Source organism: Ictidomys tridecemlineatus, chromosome 3 (genome assembly GCF_052094955.1).
Source record: "Ictidomys tridecemlineatus isolate mIctTri1 chromosome 3, mIctTri1.hap1, whole genome shotgun sequence".
Classification (NCBI taxonomy): Eukaryota; Metazoa; Chordata; class Mammalia; order Rodentia; family Sciuridae; genus Ictidomys; species Ictidomys tridecemlineatus.
The window spans coordinates 18,178,743-18,188,002 of NC_135479.1; the positions used below are offsets into that span (position 1 = coordinate 18,178,743).

The 9,260-nt window shown below is 39.7% G+C and overlaps 1 pseudogene; it reads left to right on the forward strand.

Annotated features, from left to right (window-relative positions):
- Nucleotides 1–811: 811 nt before the first annotated feature.
- LOC120884076 (lathosterol oxidase pseudogene) lies at nucleotides 812–3,043 on the forward strand (annotated as a pseudogene).
- The last annotated feature ends 6,217 nt before the right edge of the window (nucleotides 3,044–9,260 follow it).

The following is a 9,260-nucleotide window of genomic DNA, read 5'->3' on the forward strand; positions in this document are numbered from 1 at the left end:
GGTTGAGTGCCCTGAGTTCAATCCCCAGTACCCCAAACAAACAAAAAACAAGTAAATCTTTTAAACTTTAAGAGCAAGGATGGTTGGCTGTGTTCCCTTTTCCACATTGACATAACTAGAAACATCCCAGCTAGAGGCTGTGAATGTCAAAACTTGTGTTCCTTAGTGAAGATGATATGGAACAGAACCCTGGGCAAATAAACCTTTATTGTCAACTATTGAAATTTTGGGACCATTTGTTACTATATCATAATCTAATTCAAGGTTCTCAAAGTGTAGTTCATGGTGCCTCTCCCCCAAGAAATTTCAAAAAGGTCAAAACTTTTTTTCCCCCAGTATAGTCAAAACCTTTTTTCTCCAGTACTGGGGATTGAACGAGGGGTCTTTACCACTAAGCTACATCCCCAGTCTATTTTATATTTTATTTTGAGACAATGTCTCACTAAATTACCCAGGTTGGCCTTGAACTTGTGATCCTCTTTCCTTAGACTTCCAAGTCACTGAGATTACAGGTGTGTACTACCATGCCAGGCCAAAGTCAATTTTTTTTTTTTTTTTTGGTACTGGGGATTGAATTCAGGAGCCCTTAACCACTGAGCCATATCCCCAGCCGGATTTTTATTTTATTTAGAGACAGGGTCTCACTGAGTTGCTTAGCACCTCGAAGTTGCTGAGGCTGGCTTTAAACTTGCAATTCTCCTGTCTCAGACTCCCAAGTGGCTGGTATTACAGGCTTGCACCACTGCACTGGGCGGGATTTTTTTTTTTTTTTTTTTTTTTTTTGTGTGTGTGTGTGGTTGTAGATGAACAAAATGCCTTTATTTTATTTATTTTTATGTGGTGCTAAGGATTGAACCCAGTGCCTCACACATGCTAGGCAAGTACTATACCACTGAGCCACAACCCCATCCTAAAACTAATTTTTACAGTACTACTGAAAAATTATTTTCCATGTTCACCCTCATTTCCTGATGAATGTTTGGTAGAATGTGCAGAAGCTGAAATGAGAATACAACTGTATTCTGTTAAACCAGGTATTAAAGAGATTTGCAAAAAGGCAAAGCAATGCCCTTCTTATTTTTATTTTGGAATGCAGGCCCATCCTGTCAACCTGGAAGAAGGGGTATAGGGAGCTACAGGAGACCCTTTCCAGGGTCAGCACCCAAACTAACTTGATGACAAATCCTGACTCTGAGTGACTGAGGTTCCTAATGTGTCTTGGGGAGCTGTTTTGCTTGCTGGGATTAAGATGGACCTTGTTGAAATGAAGAAGCTTTTGGACTTCCGCAGTCCCTCCAACTTGCAGCTCACTCAGCCTACTGTAATGATAAATTTCAAAACACCATGTGGAGCTGTTTGAATCTTTCTGTTACACTCTAATATTTTTAGGAAACTTGGTACAACAACAACAACAACAACAACAAAAGATGGATCTTGTTCTCAGTGCTGCATATTATGTTTATTTTTTTAAATACTGTACATCTATCCAGCCACGTTGACAGAAGGTGACATCTTTGGGACTCCTGATTTTAATAAATCTTAGTGCTTATATCCTTTATTTCTTCTGTGAAAAATTGAGCTACTGTTTTGTATATGATCATTCACTGATGAATTATCCATAGTTTTAAAGAATCAAGTGTATTGAGAGATGAAGGTTATTGTTCAGTCAGTACCATGGGTAAGGATCCTCACCATTTCATTGTTCCTGCTGAAATTGAGAGGGTACAGTAATTTTATGGAAACATGGGACAGTTTACAAATAGCTGGTTTTAACTCACTGTTAGTATAATATCCTCCCTCTTTTTCACCAACATGTTGAACTGCTGAATTCACAGAGGCCTTCTACATAGACTTGTATAAAAGCACACAGTAGAACTCACCATATTTGGAAGATTCTCACTCCATTTGTATGCAAATACATCCCAGTGAAAGCTTCCCTTCAGAATCTACTTTACCACTCATTATTCTATCACACAAGGTGGTTTACTTGGGTTTGTACTTCTTAGTTAAAATCTTGACAATTTCCATTCATGATGGTGACTTTCAAGTTCCCTAGATCTAAAAGCAATTTTTCTTTTTTTAAATGCAGGTTGAACCCAGGGGTGCTTTACCACTGAGCTACATCCCCAGATTTTTTAAAATTTTGATACAGGGCCTCACTGAGTTGCTGAGGCTGGACTTGAACTTGCAATCCTCCTGCTTCAACCTCTCAAGTCACTGGAATTATAGGCACGTGCAGGCTAACATGCATGTTAAAGAGAGCCATATAAACAATAAAATATGGAGGGAATGACAATTTGTGACTTCTGAGGGTAGGTCATAAAAAAGACATTTTGACATATGGTATTGCTATTTCTTGGATTCTGCTCCTGGGGAAGTCAGCAGTCATGACACAAGAACTCAAGTATGCTTGTGGTGAGCTCCGCAAGTATGCTTGTGAAGAGGAACTGAGGCTTCCTGCTGACAGGCAGAAAGCGCCAACTGGCCACTCATGATTGAATCATCTTGCAGGCAGATCTTTCAAGCCTGGTATATCCTTCAGATAACTGCAACCTCACAAAAGAGCCTAAACCAGAAAATTCCATCCAAGCTGATTACAAATCCTAGACCCACAGAAACCCAGAGAAAAGAAATGATGAGTCCTGTATTAACTCACTGCTATAGTTTGGATTTGGATGTCCCTCCAAAGAACCAGGCCTCAAAGGTTTGGACCTCCGTTTGGCACTATTGGGAGGTGGTGAAACCTTTAAGAGGTGGGGCTTAGCGGGAGGTCTTTAGGTGATTGAGTGCATGCCCTGAAGGGGATTATGGAACCCCAGGCCTTGAAGAGAGCAGTTTTGCTCAGCTACCCCTTCCATTTCTGTCACAACTGGCTCACCACAAGCTTAAAAGCATTGGGGTCAATTAATATGGACTATGATCTCCAAAAACTGTGAGCTAAAATAAAACTTTTCCTGGCTATCTCAGGTCTTTATTATGGTGATAAAATGGTTAACAATCACTGAACTTTGGTGCCCTTCAGCTTTTTTTTTTTTTTGTGTGTGTGTGTATGTATATGTGTGTGTGTGTGTGTGTATATATATATATATATATATATATATATATATATATATATGTAGTGATGCAGGGGATTGAATTCAGGGCCTTGTGCATGAAAGGCAAGCACTGTACCAACTAAACTATACCTCCAGCCCCAGCTCCGACCATTAAACTTTGGGAATGGCTTTCTTATAACAATAGAAAAATAAACAAAAAGCTGCTTAGAATTCTCAATTAATTAACATGTAAAAGGGCCTGAAACAAAAATTCTTTAAGATTGGCTAATCTAGCATGTTCTGATACAAATCAAATCAAATCACCCTCCTGTTCAAAGACTCCCAATGCAAGCCTGTAATCCCAGCAGCTCACCTGTAATCCTAATAGTTTGGGAGGCTGAGACAGGAGGATTGCAAGTTCAAAGCCAGTCTCAGCAACAGTAAGGCGCTAAGCAACTCAGTGAGACCCTGTCTCTAAATAAAATACAAAAGAGGGCTGGGATGTGGCTCAGTGGTTGAGTGCCCCTGAGTTCAATCCCTGTACTTCCCCCATCCAAAAAAGAAAGAAAGAAAAAAAAAAATAAAGACTCCTAATGGCTTCTTGTGCTTGCCCTCCAGTCACACCTCTCTTTTTTGCCTTGGACAAACCAAGTATCAGATCAAATTTCACTCTTTCAGATGGGCCTTTCCAGACCACCCAGCCCAATAGTAGCCCACCCATTCCATGCCAGGCACACTACCTTTGTTTTCTTTATAGTTTTTAACCATTATCAGGTGTGGGAGACCAACCTTACACGTGACTGAGTCACACTCCCCGGCTGGGTGCTGAGGCACTCAGTCACAGAAATGTGGCAAAGCTTTCCCCACCCTTCTTGGGTGTGAGGGTCGCTGTCTTGCTGCAGCCCCATGGGTGAAGCTATGCTCACCTGTTCCTTTGTAATATAATCCCTTGCCCTGTTTAGGATAGAATCTTCCATGGAAGTGCCTTGTGTGTGTCCCCTTCTCTTACTGTGCCCTTGGGTGTGGCCTACCCAGATGTCAGTCAACCTGCTGACAGTGGACATCATGAAGATAGACTCAGCCCCCTGAAACCTGACCCCTTGCCTCTTTTGAATAGTGTGCTCTCGCTCTCTTTCTGTGGACCCTTAAGGTCAGAGGAGCCGTCACAGTGACCCCAAAGAAAAAGGTATTTGTGTCTCTTGTGTGGTTATTTCGTGCAGCCCAGTTAGCCCAGTTTAACTGGAGTGACCCCTGAGCCTTTTAGTCGTGAGAACAAACTCTGCAATCAGGAAGTATCTTATTTTACCAACTTAACTATCTATATCTACATACCCTAGAATGTAAGCCCATAAAAAGGATCCAGTCTGTTTTAGTCACTGTAATATCCCAAAAGTAAAAATCCTGCTTGGAAGAGAGTAGGTGCCTAATGAATTCATTTGTTGGATGAATGAATTTGATTTTTAGGTTTTTTTTTTTTTTTTTGTAAAATGAGAATATTATCATCTACCAGGCAGTGAGATTTTAAAGAGTAAAGATCTGTTTAAAACATAGTGAGTGACCAAACATGGTGCTTTTTACTTGGTAAAAAATTTTGAGATAAGTCAGTTGCTTTTTTTTTTGTGTGTGTGTGTGTGGTACTGGTGATTGAGCACAGGGACACTCTACTACTGTAAGGCTAGCCTTAGGTCTTAGCTTACACAACTCTATTTTAAAAATCTGCAGCTTCCCCAGGCACAAGCCCACAGAGCCCTCCAATGTCATCAGGCACAGCCTGGTAAATAAGTCATTTTCCACAAACATGTCACTTGCATTAACCCATTAGGGGTCAAATGTAAAATCAGGGTCAAAGTGTAAAACCAGGGTGGAAGCCACCAAAGTATATGGCTTGGCTCTGAAATGTAAAACATTACTAAGAACAGCTGATAGGGACCTGGGGGAGCAGAAGCTCCAAAATTTAGTATAAATAATAAAGCAAAAGGACAGACATTCAGCCAGCCCATACTGATGCACACTTGCGGAGAGCCTGATGAGGACCTGAACTGACATCCCAACTCTTCTCATCATCTGCCTGATCCTCTGCATCGTCTTCACCATTCTCAAACTCCACAGCAGCCTCCTGACCCTAGTGAATACAGCAACTTCTCCTTACAACTTCTGTCCCCAACCAGCCATTAACTCCACTCCAGGAGGAAGCCTCCACCGGTTGATGATCTGATCACTGTGGTCTGAGTGTGCATCTGCTGGACTTAAGGACTAAGACTTGAGACTCTAGATCTGGCATTTGAGCTTAGGATGCAGAGGGAATGTCTGTAATACGTCTGTCATGATTAAGTGTGTTTGCAGTGCTTAGAATTAACTTAGAATTGTTTGCTTTGAAGTGGTTATATCTATTGCAGTGCCCAGGATTAAGGATTGTCATTTCTTGATTAAGAACTTATTGAATGAATTGTATTGAATGATTTGAGTGAATAAAACACTGAAAAGGGCACATGGACATTCTTTATTTTTCCCCTCGACTACATATGTTGTACCTTTGCCCATCATAACAACTACTGAGCTGTGTCCTCTCTCCTTTTTATTTTTAATTATTTATTTATTTTTTGGTAGTGGGGATTGAACCTAAGGATGCTTTCCCTACTGAGCTAAATCCACAGCCCTTTGATTTTTGAGACAGGATCTCATTAAATTGCCAGGGCTAGCTTCAAACTTTGATCCTCCTGCCTCAGCCTCCTAAACTGAGGTGTGTACCACCACACCTGGCAAAATAATCCAAAATTTTTTCTCATCATTTTCTCAATTTCTTAGAAAGGACTTAAATTTAAAAACAAATAAACAAATAGAAAAAGATTTAAAAAAAAAAAACCCAGATCTAGCCAGGTCAATCCCTAGAACTGCCAAAAAAAAAAAAAAAAAAGCCATACTATATTGCAGTTCATATCACAGAATGAGAGCTGATTCTTAGTCTCTAAAAAGCTTGTATAAGTTAGGTGGGGCAGTTCACACTTGTAATCCCAGTAGCTTTGGGGGTTGAGGCAAGAGGATCACAAATTCAAAGTAGCTTCAGCAATTGAGGGAGGCCCTAAGCAATTTAGTGAGAATCTGTCTCAAATTAAAAAGGGCTGAGGATGTGGCTCGGTGGTTAAGTGTCTCTGGATTAAATCCCCAGTACCCACCCACCCCCTTAAAATAAGAGAGAAACAAGTAAATTTTACTAATAAAGAGATGGACATTGGTGTCCTCTCTGGTCTTCTGGTTCAGACATTCTGGGTTATGTAGAGCAGGTGAGGTGTCTGGGTAAGGAGTAAGGGAGAGTTTGCTACCTGGAGGGACTGTGCTTTTTTTTTTTTTGGTATCAGAGATAAAACCCAGGAGTGCTTAACCACTTAGTCACATCCCTACTTTTTATTATGAGAGAGGGTCATTCCAAGTTGCTTAGGATCTTGCTAAATTGCTGAGGCTGCCCTCCAACTTGTGATCCTCCTGCCTCAGTCTCCCAAGCTGCTGGGATTACAAGCATGCACCACCAAGCCCAGCTATTGTGGGTGTTTTTGTTCAGTGTCCTGTGGTATGTCTGCTTCTCAGTGTTCTACAGAGTTTACATTATGTATAAGTAAATGGATTTACATGTTGTGCTATCTATTTAATTTTCCTAATCTCCCAAAGTGGACAAGGGATTTAAGAAGCACCAAGATTACAATAACAAATAATCCTAGTGAATCACATACAGGTGAGCACTCCATTTTAAAATATTGCAAACAAGTGTTTCAGTGTGTTTTCGTCAAAAATATAAAATGTAATGAATGGATAAAGAAAATGTGGTATCAGTACACAATGGAGTTTTATTCAGCCATGAAGAAAAATGAAATTGTGGCATTTGTAGGAAGATGGATGGAACTCGAGACCATCATAATAAGCAAAGTAAGTCAAACTCAGAAGGTTAAGGATCATATGTTTTCTCTCATATGTGGAAACCACAGAGGAGAAAGGAAAACAAAGGTAGGGGTGGATCTCCTAAAACTCAAAGGGAGATCAGTAGAGCAAAGGGACCAAGGGGTGGGAGGCGGGGACAGAGAGGGGAAGTGCTGGGGAATGATGTTGGCCAAATTATATTGTGTGCATGCACGAATACAAATCCTATCAATATGTACAACTACAATGCACCAATAAAAAATGTTGAAAAATTTGCATAAAATGCGCCAGGCATGCATGCCTGTAATCCCAGTGATTTGGGAGGCTGGAATAGGAGGATTGCACATTCCAGGGCAGCCTTGGCAATTTATCAAGACCCTTAGCAACTTAGTGAGAGCCTACTTCAAAATAAAAAATAAAAACTGTGGCTAGAGCTCAGTGGTAAAGTGTCCCTAGGTTCAACCCCCAGCAGTGAAAAAAAAAAAAAAAAGAAAATGAAAATGCATAAATGCATGGGCTAGGACTGTAGCTCAGTGGCAGACCACTTGCTTCACATGTGTGAGGCACTAGGTTCCATCCTCAGCACCACATAAATACATAAAAAGATACTGTGTACATTTACATCTAAAAATATTAAAAATGCAATACCTACTGATTAGTTTGTAACAACCATTGATAAATATCAGGGAAGACAGATTGTCTCCCAATTTCAATAAAAGCCTTGGTAGATAGGACTGAAAATTACTATCTACTTTTATTAAGTGCAATGATGCAGATTTTGAAAATGGAGAATAAAAAATATTTATAGTAAACCTGTGTATGTCTGTCATCCAACCCTATTCACATCTTCATCCATTGAACCATTTGTGGTCATGACTCAGAAACCCAATGACTGAAATAAATATAACTTGAAACCAAGGACTGAATGTTATACAAAATGTTAAACCAAAAGTGAAAAAAGTAATGAATACTTAGCACTACTACACTGCACAAAAAAATGGTTAGCAATGGTTTTATTGTTACCAAAATTAAAAATATAAATAAATAAACAGGAAGTAAGTAATGAACCACATTTTTTTTTTATGGTGAAAAAGATATATATTTAGAATTGGCCAGCTGGGCTCTTTCGATGATCCCAATTTTGTTGGCAACATTCAATGCATCATAATCAGAAAACAGTTGAGCATGCCTCTCTTTCTCTCTCCATCAGGCCTGATTAGGGTGTTGACCTTGACCACATCCATATCACAGCTTCCTCACAGCCTGTTTGATCTGATGCTTGTTGGCCTTGACACAATGAACACAAGCATGTTGTTGTCATCTTCTGTGTGTGTGTGTGTGTGTGTGTGTGTGTGTGTGTGTGTGTGTGGTACTAGGGATTGAGCATAGGTGTGCTCTACCACTGAGCTACATCCCCTGACCTTTTAATTTTTTATTTAGAGACAGGGCCTAGCTAAGTTGCTGAGACTGGCTTTGAACTTGTGATCCTCCTGCCTCAGCCTCTGGAGCTTCTGGGATTACAGGTATATGCCACCACACCTGGCTAACACCCATTTAAAAAATTTATTTTGAGAGAGGGCCTCCCAAAATTGTCCACATTGGCCTTGATTTTGTAATCCTCCTGCCTCAACCCTACTCAAGTAGCTAGATTACAGCTGTGCACCACCATGCCCAGGGAGCCACTCTCTTACAGTTCTTTTTGTTTTGGGGGGTATATTTTATGATGAACATATTAATTTGGTACAGCAGTAATTTTTAATTTCTAAGTAATTACATATTCATTCATTAGGGGCATATGCAGAAAATATTTTTACTGCTGAGAGTATATGGCAAAAATAGGTTTGATGCTCATTCATCTAGAGAAACTTTCCATAGATGGGCAGAGACATATATAAGAATGTGAACTTAACTACTATTTGGAAAGCTGGGAAATAACCAAAATGTTCATAAAAAGAATGGATAAACTAGGTTATGTTCAAACAATAGAATACAGTGGTTTGAGTGGATAAGAGCTACATGTATCAATATGGGTAAATATTTTAAAACAATTTTAAGTGAAGACAGCCAATGCTGAATCAAAAGTACAACATATAAGACAATGTGATATATTGTTTTTGGATACACACATATGTATTAATAGTGTACTATGTTTAAAAACTTTCAAGAGGAAGATAAATACCAAATTCAGGAATATTGGAGGGTTTCAAATAGGTGTTTTATTTTATTTTAGTACTGTGGATTGAAACCAGGGGATCTTAACCACTGAACCACATCTCCAGCCCTTTTACTTTTTGAGACACATTTTACTAAGTTGCT